Genomic DNA, 17,907 nt, shown 5'->3' on the forward strand with positions numbered 1-17,907 from the left:
TCTCTCTCTCTCTCTCTCTCTCTCTCTCTCTTTCTTTCTTTCATTTTTTTTTTGAAATAGGTCAGCTTGACAAAAGGGCAAATGACTAAGCTGAAACACATTTCCCTAAGTTCAGCCAGAGGAAGTTTCATTAGAAGACGAAAGCCATGAGCCAGCACAAACAGGACAGATGAAAGTGTGGGAGAGAAGAAACATGAGAAGGACAAAGAAGAAAGGGTGTACCACTGTTATTCTGTTACGGATGACACATATAAGGAAGTCCGGAGGAATTTGCTTATTAATACTCTACCCTACCTGAGGTACGGCTCCAGACACATCCATCTTGGTTAGCTCCAAATGAGAAGAGCAAACATGAACAAAGCACTTAAGCACTGACTATAAGGTGGACCTGAATTGTGATCGGGGTCTAAGGCTCATCGACAGATATGGGACTCTACTGTATCCTGTTGCCCCAAGAGCAGGTAAAATCAGACCAGAGTTCACCTTCTCTGGGATTACAAAGCAGGAAAAAAATCATTAATGATTTCATGAGTGTCATGCACTTAGGAAGGTATCCAGGGAAGGAAGGAGCAGCTCAACCTGGGAAGGAGAAACCTTACCTGTTTGACCTTAGTAATGGCATAGCTATTTGTTTGGAGAAAGGATTTGCTGTTGAAGACAGCTATGCTACAAGAGCCTGGGTCTCACCCTTTTCTTTTCTCCACCCTCTCCCTCCCCGACCCCTCTACTGCTGCTGCCCCCCTCCCCCCGTTAAGGAAGTCACTCCAACTCTTTCCCTAAATAGACCCTACCTCAGGTCCCTGCCCCTAGCCCTCCCCTTGTCAGCTGTCCATAAGACACTAGAGAAGACTGCACTTGCTCTGTATGAGGTACATAGGCAGGAAGACAACAGGTCAGAGAAGGAAAAAGGCTGCAGTCTCTTCCCTGGAGGATCTCAAAGTCCACCCCAGGAGGCAAACCCATAAAACAATAACAATACAATATGCCAAATACCATAATGGAAACTGTCCATGCTTGGTGCTACAGGATAATGGGAATGACTGATGTTTCAAAAAAGTACTGGGAGTGTAAGGGGGGGCGGGGGGGAGGGGCAGAGATTCAGGGAAAGAAGGTTTGTGCAACATTAAGGCAAAGTGAAAGGACATACATTATGTTGGGGACATGGCAAGTGTCTGGCTGGAAGCAGAGAATAGGGCCAATTCAGGAGATAACAATAAAAAGACAGGCTGGGTTGTTTAACAAGGAGCACAGACTAAAACACAAAGGAGTGTATCAGACTTCATGTCACAGGCAAAGGGAGTCATTAACGTTTGCAGGAAGGAGATAGCAAACAGATTTTATTATAGAAAACGATGAAAAGATTATAGAAGGAAAATGGTAATTCTAAGAATTTAACTAGAAGGTAGACACCCTCCAATTCTTCCTAAGCAGTCAATGTGATCTTGTGCTTTAATTATATGGATATCATTTGCAAGCCATTATACCTGCCTGCCTGTCTCAAACCCACACCTAAAATATTCAAATATTTAAATTTTCTAATTTACAAGCTCATCCTGCAGAATCCCATTCTCCTTAACGGAAGAATTTATACTTCCCTAGCCTCTGCGCAGCATTTGTTTTTAGGTGATTCAAAATCACTTGCTAAATCGCATGTGTAGTCATCACCCTGCAGGGCCTTTGGTCTAGATGGTGTTTTCTAAGTGTTATTCCACAGGCTCTAACCGTCCTGTCCTCCGGACTGCTGGAGAGCGAGAAGGTCAGCCGGGTGAGTGTTTGCACAGGCGTATTTAAAACGCAGGGCTCTGCTTTCCTTTTGGCTGCAGGTCGTGGGGCTATGACTTCCTATCTTAGGCTAATCAGGACTTGGGTGCCACGCTGACACCGGCGGGTATATTTCTTACTCGTAATTCAATGTGGAAGCTTGAGTCCCTGAAACTGCAGCAGCTTGCAGAGGATATTCCTAGACGCTAGCAGCATTCTTTCGAGCATCTGTAGAGTGGTTATGAATGAAGGGCTCTCCCATGTGCAGGTTCCGATCACTGATGGTGTATGATTTGTGGGCTACAGGCCACTAAATGTTTTTAATACTTCTATACAATCCAATAAAGGAAAGAAAGAAAAAAAGCAGGGGTTTTGTAACCTTGGAACTGGCCTAAATGGGCCATTATTGCATTTGTTGCACAGAAATCTAAGTGGAATGGTACCTGGTATCATTCTCAAGGGTTGGCTCTCAGCTTGGTGGAGGGCACTCTAATCAGCTGCTGAAATCTAAACTGATTACTTGTGAAGTGTCAACAGATGTACAAGCGCCCCACCACCACCACTTCCACCCCACTCCCGCCCCTTGCCGAAACAGAAACATGTATATATTTTGCATCAACAAGCTGAAGGAATACAACTCAGAAGTGGAGAGGAAAAAACAAAAAAACCCTCAGTCTCATCAAATTCAGTGGGAAAATATTACACATGATATTGTTAGAACACTTCAAACATAAAGATAGAAAAAGAAAAAAATGAAAAACAGGTATAGAAAGTGTGGAGGGGAGGGAAAAAGGGTTTTTTTGTTATTATTACAAAAATTACACAGGCGATATACACTTACATTTTAATTTATTTATTTTTTTCTTACCAAAGACATATGACACCCCTAATATTGAACTTTAAAAACAGAGTCTAGTCATGTTCCGCTGTCTCCTGCTGCAAAGCCAGGGCCACTGGCTGATGCAGGCTGAAGCCTCCAGCTACTGCCCCAATCAGTTTCACTCCCATTCCCCACATCTAAATCTGCTTGATAAAGTTTCCCAAGCCTGCCCTCCTGGTGATTTCGATCTGAGTCACGGGCGGGCGGGCGGACGCCTCCCCAGAGGACTCTGATTCAGAGTACCTGGGGTGAGGTCTAGAAACCTTGGCTTTAAAAGCCATCCTGGATGGTTCTCAGGATCCAGCAAGGCTGGCAACCGGGCCTTAGTGACATAATTACTGTTAAATGGTTTGGCTGTGAGGATAACTGTTTCCCCAAATTCCATAATTTCTTTGTGACGGGAGGTCTCCCGGATACCATCTGACCTTACACATGCATCCTTAATGAGTCTGCTGCGGTATAACTAAATGGGCTAATGTTACCTCTTACCTGAGTAGCTAATAATTTCCCAGCCAGTCAATCTCCAAAGAAAATAATTCTCCAAACTAAAGCAAAAATATACCTAACAAAATTTAGCCTGACTAATCAAAAAAAAAGAAAAAAAAATATTCCAGCCCTGCGTGGTGCTGGATTTTGCCACCGGTGACCTGGAAGATGGGTCTCTGCAGTTAGGGCCAGCTCCTCCTGAAATGTTCACACAGACAGAGCCAGCTAATTTCCTGGTAAATGCGAGTGAGTCAGCATCCTAACAATGATTTGGACTGCTAAGGTGAGCGCACTAAAATCTGTGCTGGGTCCCAGCACAATTCTATATGGAATTACAACAGTAAATCCAGTAAGGGGTCAGGAAAACTGCCACTCAGGCAAGAGAGGAAGACAGAGTTGTAAGCCAATTCAGACACTGCTAGTATCCTCACAGGAATAAAGGCCAGGGACTGGAAGCACTTTTAGAAATTTGGTATTATCGGTTTCCACCTGGAAATCTCTCCTAAGAAATGTCGGCGGGAAAACTGTAGCCAGTGTCCACATGCACTGAATGAAACCTATGCTGAATGAAACCTTCAGAGATGATTTCTTGAGTTTTGTAGCATGTCTCTATATTTCTCTCCCTTCGTTTGGTGTGTGTCTCTTTTGAGACAGGGGAAACAGGATTTCTTTGTAGACCTGACTGTTTCCTGAAACTCACTCTGTAAACTGGTCTAACCCCAAATTCAGAGATCCGCCTGCCTCTGCCTCCGGATTGCTGGATGGAAGGTGTGCACCACCACTACCCTGTTTCCTCATCCCTTCTTGTATTATTTTTATGTCACAAAGTGTTTCATTTTAGGACAACAGAATTACTACCCAAACTCCCGTGTATACACACACCTTTGTGCTACAGAGGATATTTGTCTCCGAAACATGTATTCGTTTCAAACAAGATATCACTTTAAATATAAACGAATTTGAATTGCCAAGTCAACGATTTAAAAGCTTTAGGTTTAAAATGCGTACAGGTGACATACATAAGATATAAATTAGAGAAAAAGCATTCAAGATTTATCTTGCTTCTGCTGTTTAGCATACCAGCATGATTTATTTGCAAGCATATGGACAAAGGTGGCAAGAGACAAAATATCAACATAAAGCATGCCTAAAGTGTGACTATTTCTCAGAAGTAACTAATATAGATTTTTGATCATAAAAGTTAAAACAAAAATCTGTAAAAAAAAAAAATCTACAAGAAAATCTGATCCACAGCATTCATGCAACAAACAAACAAACACACAGACAAACAATTTAATGCTCCTCTTGATAATTAGAGGGGGAATGCATAGTGAAAAGAAACAGTTGCATTCTGGGAGGCAGAGGAGGGCTGGTCCTAAGGAAGGGCTTTCTAGGAATCACAGCTGATCAACCTGACAGTCTTCCCTCAGCCAGTACTGCAAGAGAGAAGTCACACTGCAGAGCCCACCTGTCATGAGAGCTGTCAAGGACATTACTGTTTTGTTTAGGAAGTTGTTCTAAATGACCTTTGGGGCCGGGTCCAAGGGTTTGACTCAAGGGTTATTTTCAGCAGAGATGTAACACAAACACACACACACACACACACACACACACANAGAGAGAGAGAGAGAGAGAGAGAGAGAGAGAGAGTTATATTCCAGAAGCGAACTTGGACAATCTGATATTTTAAAATGGGATTTTACAGGCACAAAGCAAAAGGGGGGTTGTCAATCATTCCATGAGCCTGGCACTCTGAGATAGGGGCAGGACACACAGGATTTCCCTACCTCAGGATTCTCTTCTTGTTCAAGAGCAAATTTGTGCCTGTACGCATAGTTCTCAACCATTTGAGAACCATTGTTCCCCTTGAGAGAGTCTCAGAGAAAGCCAAATGCTACAACACACTTCCATGCATATTTGCTCATGTAAAAAACATGTCACACAATGAACCAGACTCAAGGTTTCCCACATGAGGAAGCCATAAAGGACAAAGCTGGAGTTCAGCTTTCCTGTGTGCTAGGCTTAGCCTGTGGGTTTCTAGACAACTCAACAAATGTCAATAGAGCGATGCAGACTCCAGCAGCCCTGAGACACTTTCAAATGAAATCAAGTCCACAGCCCATGCCCCCTACACAGGGGGATTACTCCTCCCAAAAATGTTTTCTCTTCTGCTATTTCTTAATAGTGTTTTAAAGTATAATGTGTCCTAAATGATTAAGCAGAAGTGTTTGTCTGGGGCAAAAATTAAAGACTTTTGCCAACTTCAAAAACATTAAATACACACACATACCATTTTTTCCCTTTTAGATACCCCCAAACTGAGAAGACAGACTGTTGTCAAAGTGAAGAAACAAAACAAAATAAAACACCAATCCCAGAATCTCACACAATGTTAGGGATGATGTACACTAATATTTTTAAAAGACAATTTTCTATGCTTTCTCTACCAAAATGGTCGCTGCCAGGACATCCATCCTGAAAGAACTGAGTTATGTTGTCCTATGGGACATAGGACACCCACTGACAAGGGCGGACACAGATATTCCCTCTGAAAGCTAGAAACAACCTATATGTTCATCAGCAAAGTTCAGATAAATAACAAAGAAACCTACTGGTGAAGGACAGGTCCGTCCACCTCCAATACATAGCTGATATGTGAGGGCAAGAATGAAGGGCAAATATGAAAAAAATCCAAATAAAAACTATCAAGCCATGGGACGATGCACACCACATAATCCTGTTAGCACTGTCACTGGGAAAGGGGAAATATGTGTAGATGGTGCATGCGACAGTGCACGCTAAAAGATACGGATGGGCCAAGCAGTGGTGACGCACGTCTTTAATCCCAGCACTTGGGAGACAGAGGCAGGTGGATTTCTGAGTTCGAAGCCAGCCTGATCTACAGTGTGAGTTCCAGGACAGCCAGGGCTGCGCAGAGAAAACCCTGTCTAAAAAAAAAAAAAAAAAAAAAAAAGATACAGATGGATACTTAAGCATTGGTGCTGCAAAGAAAATGGACAGGCTTCGCCTCTTGCTTTCCATCTCTCTTCACTGTTTTAACTGAATAATCGGTTCTTATAAGATTTTGATTTAAAATCTCTACTTAAATGGATTGCTCTTGAGCCACAAACTCTGTAGAATCATGCACTATCCTGTGGGGCGAAGCTCACCACACACCTTATCATGCCCAGGACTGTGACATGTTAACTCCGAAATTCTAGCTACAGAGAAAGCACCGGGGCAGCTGCCTTTCCATCCATTCCCTTTCCCCACATGTCTGCTGGTTCTCGGTGAAAGGCAAGCTCTTTTAAGGGTAGCGCCAGTTCTGCATTATGCCTGACTTCCTCCACTGACATCCAACTTAGTGCTTAAAAAGTACTGGCTATAAGTAAACCTTACATTTGTTTGTTGTGAGATCATAGCTTTAAGGTTAGAACTTTAATTTAAAAAGCATGCATTTTCAACTTCCCCAATCATGCAGATGTGAATATAAATTACTTCCAGATTAGAGAAACAATGATTTAATTAAAGCATATAAATACTATTCCCAATACTAAACAACAAAGCAACGGTGCACAAAAGGGACAGGACCATCTCAAAGAGTTCCAGGGAACTTTTCTAAAAAGTTGGGGAAACACTCAAATTTTAAGCAAATGTGTCATATGGGAACATTTGCTCAAAAGAGAACAGTAAGATGGCCTGGGATGGGGGCTCAGTTGGTACAATGACAGCTTCTTAAGTGTGGGACTGACTTCAGATTCCCAGCATCCAGAGAAACAGCTAGACGCAAAGCCCGGTACCTATAATCCCAGTGCTGAGAGGAACAGAGATCCCCACAGCTTGCTGGACAGCCAGCCTGGACCTATCAGTGAGCTCCATGTCTGGTAAGAGACTATCTCAAATAGTAAAAAGAAGGGTACCTGATGTCATACTCTGACATGCACAAGTACATGAAGGTATGTGCACACACACACATGTGCACACACATGAACACATGCATAAACCACATAAAAAATAAGAATAAAGACAAATACACATATATTTTCTTCTTTATTTCTCCTGCCAAACATGATTTCACACGTACACACACACACACACACACACGAGTGTGCATACAGGTGTGCACACATATACACACAAACATGAAACACTCACACACACCAAGCCAAACCAAAACATTAGGTTCAGCTTCTGGAACACATTTATAACGGTGAATAGGAACCACACATCAGAGTGGCCTGATTATTGATTTCTTAATGGATTACCGCTGCACAAAATTTACACTCACCCAAAAAAAAAAAAACAAACATCAATCTTTGGGTAATAATTATAAACCTATCACAGTACATACAGCATTTTTACTGAATTGAAACGTACTGCTCTCTGCCGGGAAATGACCAATTTTCTGTTTCTCTGATTCCAACCGCAATACAGACTGGTGAACAGCTCCTTACATCAAAAGCTATTATTACAGGACCCTGTGTGTAAGAGCCACTGCACCTATCATCTGTAAATCGCTACTAGAGAGTGAACGATCAAGTCCTTGTGGACTTCTCTTTAATTCATTAGCTATGAAAACTGTAAATAAGCAGGTAGAAGACAGTTATGCTTATTAAAGGCCTTTCATTACTGGCAGGTTGTGGCGACAGGGTCCATGGGACACTGACAAGAGCTGGACTTCATGTATTGTCAAAACCTCTCTCAAGATCTGCATCAGAAGCTTTGTAAATAACCAAGATACAAAGGTAGTTCTCTGTTTAACACTAAACTGTTCTTTATCACTCTTATTAGATACCCAGGGGGACACCATCACAATAAAGGTACAACTTTCCGAAAGAAAATCCCATCATGCTGGTTCCACCCAGCATTCCTTAATCACTAGATAACAATGTGTAAACGTACTAATCAATTAATGTCTTAATCCTCATATAAACCACCTCCTGACAGACAGCTAATCCCATTCTGAACACCTTATTTGAGCCATGATGGGCAATGGTCATATAATGAAAATAGGTAAACCAACCCAAATACGGTAGTTTAGAGTCTATAATATGCATGTTTTCATGTTCTAATCAAAACTTTGAGTTATATACATTCAATTTTCTAAAGTGTAATGGGGTATTTCTCATAGAATTAACTAACTTTTTTTTAAGTGTATTTCCAAACATTCTAGGAACTAAAGAAATGAGATTTGATTGTTGTTATAAAGCATTTACTTTCCTAAGTACTATAAGACCATTAAATTACAATGATAATCAACCATAATAATTAAAATACTATTAAGTATAATATAAAATCAAATAGGAAAGCTAAATACCATTGTAAAATTAACAAAATGGATTTGTGAAAAAAACAGATTTGTGAGGGTGAAATTTAGAGAGAGTAAACTTGGCTTTTTGTTTGCTTTTTAACGCATAAGCATATTCTAAATATTACAGCAATCAATTCAGAAAAATAAATATATTCTTTGTGGCCTGATGTGGTCCAGATCATCCAGGTACCCATTCTGTGCTATAAAGCAAACACACAGGTAAATGGGATGGGAGAAAGCAACAGGCTGTTAAAGCCACAAGATAAGGCATTTTACCACCGTGTCTCTCCCATATGATCTTGGTCCTGTATACAGATCAATACAGTGCAGGCTTTGGAGTGGACATCATAGTATAAAATATCATGCTTGCTTCACAGAGAATTCTTTTCACTGAAGGGACAAGAGAGCAAGCCAACTAATCTACGAGACCATGTTTATTATCTACTGTATTGAGGCTACCACAGTAAACAAGACTGATAATGGTCCTCAAGTAAGTACTGGGAGAAAAAAAAAGACATAAATTCAATTATTTCAGACAGTGTGAAGTGAATCAAATTGGGAAATATTAACAAATATCTAGGAAGGGCTTATATTACTACTGAGCTCAGTCAAGAGGCAACTAAAGAAATGAGTTATCAAAGAAAGACATCTTCAGTGAAGACACAGCAAGTGTTGAGAGGGGAATTAATTTGTCTCATCAAGAGATAGAAAGCAGGAAAGAATGAATAGAAAGGGGACCTTACAGACTTTGAAAACTGACTTGCATTTATTCTACTTCAATGCAAAGCTCTTACACCATTCACAGAAATGGAGCTGCGGCCCGATTCTGGCTTAGGAAGTCCAGCTCTCTGGACTGTAGAGATTATTGGCAATGAGGAAGGCAGAAGGAAGTCAGAGGACCAGTTATAAACAGCCTCAGCATTTTAGGCTTAAATGATTGTGAACTTAAGTTATAGGACGGGGTATGGTAATACCATTCAGGAACTACTTGAGAATCACTGTAGGACGAAACCACAAAAGACTGGAAAGTTTGGAGAAAACAATGGTCCTAGAGATTGTTGTTGTCAAATCTATCTGAAGCCTCTATAGACATCATGAGTGTAGAGGATCTGCTGATTGGAGGCAGACTGCCTGTCTGAAGATGGAGGGAAATAATAGATTCTCTATTCCATCTACTACAAGACATCTACAGAAGGGGGCGATTCCCCCGTTTTCTTCCCTTAGAGAAGATGACACATCTCACACTATTACCGAGAGCTTCTCCTGGATGATGCTAACTCCCTGGGTCACTTGCTTTACCTCAATAGACAAAAATGCAGAAAATGCAAACACAGTAGAAAAGGAAACTCAGTAACCAATATTCACGGCTAACCTGGGGCCTCACAGACAGCAAAGAAGTGAGCCCACCACATTCAAAGCATGAGGGCTTTTAAAGCAGTCAGTGCTTTGCAATAAGATGATGAGCACAATTAATAGCAACAGTCTCCAGAGTTGTGACCATTCAGACATGTGATCATCCTGAAAACACATTAAAATTTCAAATAGCTGTAAGTTTAACAATGAAAAGAAAGCAGGTGGGGCCGGTGACCTACAATCATCCTTAAGGGCCATGCAGTTGCTTAATTTTGTCCTTAAAACGGAATCATTTTTAAATTGAATTTGCTGTTTTACAATTTTATACAACTATATAATATATTCTGCTTCTTCTCCTCCTCCTCTCTCTTACCTCCTTTCTGCCTCCACTAACACTCACCTCCCATCAGACCTATTTTTCCCAGGGTCACAATTTTTGGGTTGGTTTTGTGACCCATTTAGTTTAACCAGGGATATGTCACCATTGTACTAGAAATGTCCATTGGAGCAAGTTAAGGTCACCAGGAGCCACCCAATTTTTAAAATGCAATTTAAAACAAACTTTGGCTGCGCATTAAAAATATTTTATACTGGCCCAAACCCTCACAAAATAAAGAAAAGGGAAAAAACCACCGGAAACTACATATTGATTCATGCAAAAGGTTCTTTTTAACCTGTAAATGCATAGGACTCATTACCATTAAATTGTTCCTACAGATTTACACACTCAAGCCTGAACCTTCAGTTAGGATTAAACCTGCTGCTTTCCTATGTAATGTTCTGGTTAAATATTAAAAACTTAATTCACAGATCTTTGTGCCAACCAAATTACATTTTATAAGCTTGCAAATAGCATACAATTTTGTTGTAACGATAAGAGAGGAAACAAAAAAAGCTTTGGGAAGAAAAGATTTCATGTTGAGAAATGGCCTGGGATGGGGAGATGGGGAGATGGCTGGGTATAGATGCTCACTACCAAGTAGCCCAGAAGACCCGAGCTCATCCTAGGAACCACAAGATGGCAGGGAAGAGATTGCAGGAAAGAAGGGAAACTTATTCCTGAAAGTTGTCCAATGACCACCTCATGTGTGCCTGCATGTTCATACACACACACACACACACACACACACACACACACACACACACACTACATGAACACAATGAAAAGATGCTTTGTTAAGATACAATGACAGTTGGATGTTCTCTAAACTAATGAGCCTACTGCCTTACACCTTTCCGGTCGAGGGATCTTGACAGACTAGGTAAGGGTTGCTCACCGACAAACCGCTTGGGCATTGTTTCGACACATTTAAACAATATTTCAAGAAAAAGATTAAACGGAGGGGAAACCTTCGGGGGAGGCTGTGTCTCTCATCCCAGGTCCTACTCTAATAACGACATCATGGGCAGATGTGATGATTACCACACTTGCTGGGGGAGAACTGAAATCTGGCCTCCCCTCCAGTATAGACAGAGCAGTCCGACAGTTCCAGAAAGAACCGTTGGAGTCCTAAGTTTCTCAAGGATCTTTCAGTTCTAAATTCGGAATAAAATTAAATAAAACCAATAGTGTTACAGGCCATTTGCATGTGTCTGCTGAAGGGTCAGTGTATGTTTGAAAGCACTTGGATCCGAGAGATCCGAAACATCATTAGCAAGAAGACTAATAAAAGTGACTTTACAACTCCAACTTTAAGCATTTCTGCCTCTTAACTCATGCTTCTTAGCCATATATAACAAAACTGTCTGGGGGGAAAGTTTGTCCCCCCTTTAGCTAGGGTGTTAGCATCTGGATGTCGCCCACCAAACACTCCTGCAGTCATCTCTAAACAGTAGCGATGCTGCCAGGAAGAAACTTTTTTGGGTTTTTTGTTTTGTTTTGTTTTTTTGTTTTTTTGTTTTTGAAGCCACATAAACTCCCCCACACACCCTGAGCAAGCTTTTACTCCAACTGAGTATTCTGCTTGGAGAAGATAGTAAGCTAAAGTCTAAGCTGGAGCTCACTCAGCATCCATTTTAAAACTGGAGGATGTGATCTCTGGTGTCCTCCACAGATAAGATAATTGAAACGTCCAAGCCCATGGCTATGTGATCAGGAGACACTAGACTGACTAGGATAGGGGTTTAATTCACTCAGTCAATCCACACAGATTAGCTTCCTATGTATCCCAAAGTCCATAAAGAGTTGTCTTTACCTAAAGACTACATTGGGCACTATATTGGCCAACTTTTGTGTAAATGGAGAACTCATTAAAAAAAAAACAAAAACAAACCGAGTTTTTGAAATGCATTAGGCACTGTAAGAAAAGCTTTCTAAGGTTCCTGTATGGATCCCTACAGCCAGAACAGATAAGCATCATCTTGTCCTAGTTTACAAACTAGTAAATCAAGACCAAAAAGCACTGTGCAACACAACTTTAAAGCTTCACTCTGTTTGCTGCATTCAGGTTATACAAATAAGACATAAATGGTCATTTTCCCTGCCTTCAAGCAGTTTCCAGCCTCCCAGGAAGATAAGCTGGGGCCCAGTCTTCAAGTAATGAGAGAGAAGAGAAAGATAAACTCTTCCCAACTTTTAGAGACAACTCTGCTAAAAACTAAGAGTAGACAATAGATAGTGATCATGTGTCCACCTAGAAAACTGACCAAAGGCTAGTTAATGTCTACACATGAAAAAACTTTTCATATATATTCTGTTATGAAATCTGGGGGAGACACATTCTGTTTTATCCTTGATTCCTCTGAAGAATAAGAGAGAAAGCAGTCTGACTCAAAGTTCGGCGATATGGGACAGAGGAGGTATAATGAAGGGCATACAGGACGATCAGTATAGCGACTCTCGAAATGTTAGAACCCAACTGAGGAGCCTGCTCACTGACTCATCTTAGCATGTAAGCCATCAAGTTCACATTCAAGAAGAAAAAAAGGGGCAAAGAAGAGTACCTCACTCTGGACAGGCTTAGTAGGAAGGCCCGTAAGTCATTCATCTCTGTCCTGTCCCCCAACAGAGCTTCTGGGTTGCCATCCTTAAAAGAAATGCATTACTACTGCGTAATTACCACTTCAATTATTCCCCACACAAACATCGAAGGTTTGTTTGTGATTTGCTTTAATTAGGTAATTTCGTTTTCATTGCTTCAGTAATTGATTTGAATACAACAGCATTAATAACGGCTTTATATCTGAGTACACGTTTAGTTTCAAATAATATTTGTGAGGGTTTTTTTTTTTTTTACCTGAAAACACCCATACATATGAAGAGCAAAATATCTAGTGAGAGATGCAGGTCTCTTGTTGAGTTCTTAGATCATGATTTAGACTACGTTAAAAAAAATGCTGTCAATGAAAATCAAAGAGTAAAATCGTTCCTTTCTTAAAAGAGCCTGTAATAATACAGTAATATAAACTTAACAGAGGCACGGGGTCCTTCTTAGTTAGCATCTGCCTCAGCTTTTCTCAACGTGCAAATCTTATAAACAGTTCATTAGTAACTACCATTCTGTCTAGCTTACTATATGCCAGTCATCACTCCAGCAAACATGCACTGGTCCTTCCTCATGTTGAATACTACCGTGACCAAGTAATGCCTGCATTTTGCAAGTCAGGGTGAGATCCCAAGGGCTCTTCGACATAGTAAAAATCAGGGGAAGAGAAAGAGGAAAACCCATGCAATTCTGTGATTTTTAAAAATAAAGTGAATTGTTTTTCAGTAACAAATAACATGCTATTTAAATACCAGCAAAAAGTTTAGTCTCTTCTGAGATTGACTTAAATATGGGGATTAATTTCAGTCATTTAGGATGTGAAATTATTTTGCAAAGTATATCTTACAAATAAAATACTCTAAATAGGCCTATCTATCTATCTTTCTATCTATTGGTTTGGTTCTTCAAGGTAGGGTTTCTCTGTGTAGCCTTGGCTCTCCTGGAACTCACTCTGTAAACCAGGCAGGCCTCAAACTCAGAGATCCACCTGCCTCTATCTCCCAAGTGTTGAGATTAAAGGCCTGCACCACAACTTCCTGGCTACTCTTAATAGTTTTTAGAAATCATTTCCTTGAGCATGTTAAGCACATTCCTTGACTTTGTTTGTTTACTTATTGTTTTCAACAGGGTAGCCTTGGCTACCCTAGAACTCACTTTGTAGACCAGGCTGGCCTCAAACTCACAGAGATCCACCTGTCTGCCTACTAATCCTTGAATTACAGACCTGACCCACCATGCCCAACTTGACCTTATTATTTATGAGCTCCATAAACCTATTCTTTACACATAAATTTCATCTCATGACTCATAAAGTTTTATTGAAGAATTAGCACTGGGTTAATTTCAGAAAGACATTTCAGGGGGTAAAAGCCGACATTAGGGTTCTGAAACCTTGATGGAAGAGTATGAGCTACAGAGAATCTTTTCGCTCAGAACCTGTGTAGGAGACACTTCAGGAGGTAATGACAGGTCAGAAACACACCTGGATGCAAAAACCCATTTCCTGTGTTGAATGAATATCAAGTGCCTTCATCCTTATCACCTTCCAGAATGGGAGGGACAAAGAAAGACCTTATAGTCACTGTCAGGCCCATGTCTTTTCCCACTGCACTGAAGGAAAATTGCAGCTTAGTAACAAGACCAATATTTAAGACATCCTTGGTCATCTTAGAATATACCAGTTAGGATACCTCATATACAAAGTCCAGTATTAACACATTATGGAAAAGATAAAGCCAATCAATGAGTCCAAGGTGGCCTTTGGACACAGTACCAGTTTCTTAGATAATCTGTTGTAGGCATCGCTAGCTACATATGTACACATACACAAACACACACACACACACACACACTTAGCTTGGGCTGGCTTCCACCTAGTTGTGTAGCAAAGGATGACCTTGTACACTTGATCTTGACTTTCCTTTCTGAGTGCTGAGATCACAGACAATCGCATGCTTCCATACCTGGTTTCTCTGCTGCTGGACACAGAACGCAGGGCCTTGTGCACACCAGACAAGCACTGCACCAACTGAGCTCCATCGCAACCTGGCCCTTGCCTTTGATGCTGCTGCTTTACTAGCCAGTGCTTCTAGGCTCAAACACTTAAGACACCAGTTTCCCCGACCATCCACCCTCCGGCTTCCAGGTATCCGCTGAAGCCAGTGTTCTGAATCTAGTGTTTATCCATCACCTTCAGTGGGAACCATCCTTCATGGCAGATTTCTCACTCAGGGAAGAAGTTTCCTCGATTGACTGATAAAGTCTGATTTTCCATTGTTTACATTTTCTGAGGGAAAAGGAACTAGAGGATCCTTTTTCATTTGCCTGTTAACTCTCTGCTAGCTCTTATTTTTTACCAATTCCACTAGAGCGGCTTTTTTTCCCCCTCACTTACGAATTTGTTATTCTGATCCTTGAACTGCTTTTGATTGTTCTATTATTTGACACCTCTGCCCCTTCTCGTTCTTTCTCTTTTCCTTATTTCACTGGCCCTACCCCATTCTCTCTCTCTCTCTCTCTCTCTCTCTCTCTCTCTCTCTCTTCCCCCACCCCCCCAATATTTCACTGGTCCTACTCCATTAACAGTATACCACAGTCATCTCACTAAAACCATTCTGTCTAAACATATTCACATTGAAAAAACGAAAACAGCACTACTTGGTCTGGGGAGAAGGCTAAGAGGATAAACTGCACAGGCATGAGGACCTGGTTCAGTTCCCTAGTACCCACTTTATAAAAAAGCCAGTTGTGGTGGCATGCACCTGCATCCCTAGCTCGGAAGACCCAGAGACAGACAGATGGCATGGGTTCACTGGGCAGTTGGTCTAGCTAAATTGGTGAGCACAGGTCTCAGTGAGAGGTCTGCTCTCATAACAGCACTGTAGAGAGCAACAGAGGAAGACAACTATACTGACTGCTGGTCTCATATATGCCCGTATACACAGAAATGAAAGTAGACAAAGTTTAAAAAAAAAACCCGAAGCAACCCTCAACAGAGTCATACACTGATGGGCACACAAAAGAGAGTACAATGTCTATTAAGAGAAAACAAGATTGCCCATCCTATAGGAAACGGAGCAGAAAATCTCTGCAAATTTTAACTCCTACTCAATTTCTCTTCCCATTATCTGCTACAATGTCTCCCTTGGTTTTCGTTTGTTTGTTTGTTTTTGCTTGGTTGGTTTTGGGTTTTTTGCATGAAATCATTTTAGCATCTCCATGTGCATTGTTACACATGCATACTATCTTAACCTATGAATGAATATCATCCACATTTGGGAATAAAACACATTATCTGTAAATTCAACTTCAGTATGGTCATTATGAAAAATATGCTACACAGCCAGAGGGCAAGGCACACACCTTTAATCCCAACACCTGGGAGGCAGAGGCATGCAAATCTCAGTGAGTTCAAGGCCAGCCTGGTCTACAGATAGAGTTCTAGGATATCCAATGCTACACAGAGAAACCCTGTTGCAAAACAGAACAAAACTCAAAATCTCAAAACAAAACAAAACTTTACAGATAACTAAAATAGCATTCAGTAAAAATGAAGATAATATTTGCATGCAGAAGTTCCCCCAGATTTCAGTATTTACCCTCAGTAGCACTTGACCATTTTCAGAGGGTGTGATGTCACTATCTCTCGGGTTAAGCTCTGGGAATCCCAGGTGTAATTAAATCTCTTCTAGAACAGCTCCACACATTATTTCTTTGAAAGATGCCTACCTAAATTCATTTATTGTTATTTTATTTGCACAAGAAACAAATGTATTTGTTCTTTATAAGATATCCAAAGAATATAAACTGCTTTAGAATTAAAAACAAACAAAAGATCTGCCTGCACTTACAAATTGTAAAAACCACATACAAAGCACAAAGTTTTATCTTGGTTGTAGTTTTATGCACATGCTCATATCCATGTCTTAAAATATAACGAGCTTTATCTTGTGTAAAATGGAATGTGATTTGTTGTCTAATTAACTAATGGGATTTGATTTGTTGATTTTTACTCACACTAAAACCACTCAAGTTCATTAAAACACGAACAGAATTAGCTTCACTGTGGTCACTCTTGCAAAAATAACCTGTGGTTTCACATGACTGAGATGCACCGGCATCTACTTCTTAATTTGTTGTGCTCCCCAGATCCTGAACCCGTACAGTCATTGAGTCCCAGATCTGAGACAGCCGAACAGAGTAGAGATCACACTTTTGAGAATTTAGATTCACAACAAATGCCAGTATTCTTTTTCTAGGTCTCTTTCTATAAAAGCAGAGTCAACTACAGTTTTCACATACTTTGTGAAAGTTTAACAGTGCAAGAAAATTCGCTTTATAGTTCAAAATAACATATTTGCAGTGAGTTTTGCTGTGTGTAATTTTGAAGCAGAACCCTAAGTGATTAGGTGCTGCCTGTCTGTTAGTTAACAGCTACAAATTCTATTAAGGAGCCTACTTTACAACTTCCACTGACAAAGAAGTGATCTCAGTTTTTCCACTTTTTGTAAAAGAAATGGATGGATGAATCTTTTATAATCAGTAATTAAATAAATTTTCAGTTCACTTTTCAACCTCAACAGTAAACAATGTACTAGAACTTAAGTAACATCCTACCATCTAAAAGATAAAGATTTGGGCAAGTCTAATTAAAAGATCACATATAAGACAGCTTAGAAGGAAAAATTTATTTCTGCATATAACTATCATGTAGTGAAATGTGTACATTTTAAAAAACAAAAGTAACATGAAACCTTACAAGAATGGTCATAGTAGAAAATTTCTAAACAGTATAGGGAAAGGAAGAAAGAAAGAAAGAAAGAAAGAAAGAAAGAAAGAAAGAAAGAAAGAAAGAAAGAAAGAAAGAAAGGGAGGAAGAAATTGGTGCCTCTTTAGAACTCGACTGGAGATGTTTCACGTTAATTCATCTGGAGGAGAACACCGTAGTACCCCCAGAACTTCAAAACATTGCCAAGCCTTACATTTAGTAAGAAGTAGGCAGAGTTGATACAGTCAGGTGTAAGGAGATCTACAGCTTCAATGATAATAAGAGAGTAATGACAAGAATGTCAAGGGTGTCGACACCACGAATGTTAATTTATTAGAACGTGACTTTTCACTGATTAATTACA

General features: G+C 40.3%; 1 protein-coding gene across 7 annotated transcripts in view; it reads right to left on the reverse strand.

Annotated features, from left to right (window-relative positions):
• Ikzf2 (IKAROS family zinc finger 2) overlaps positions 1-17,907 on the reverse strand; it is a 155,869-nt gene that overhangs the window by 124,385 nt on the left and 13,577 nt on the right. Inside the window, exon 1 of one of the 7 annotated variants that reach the window (XM_029481588.1) lies at positions 14,740-14,787. The exons of the other annotated variants lie outside the window; for them this stretch is intronic. The gene's annotated coding sequence lies outside the window, so the exon portion shown is untranslated. Of the gene's footprint in view, positions 1-14,739; positions 14,788-17,907 lie in introns of those variants that run through there. 7 annotated transcript variants of the gene reach the window in all.

The sequence above is a fragment of the Mus caroli genome, chromosome 1 (assembly GCF_900094665.2).
Source record: "Mus caroli chromosome 1, CAROLI_EIJ_v1.1, whole genome shotgun sequence".
NCBI classification, from domain to species: Eukaryota; Metazoa; Chordata; class Mammalia; order Rodentia; family Muridae; genus Mus; species Mus caroli.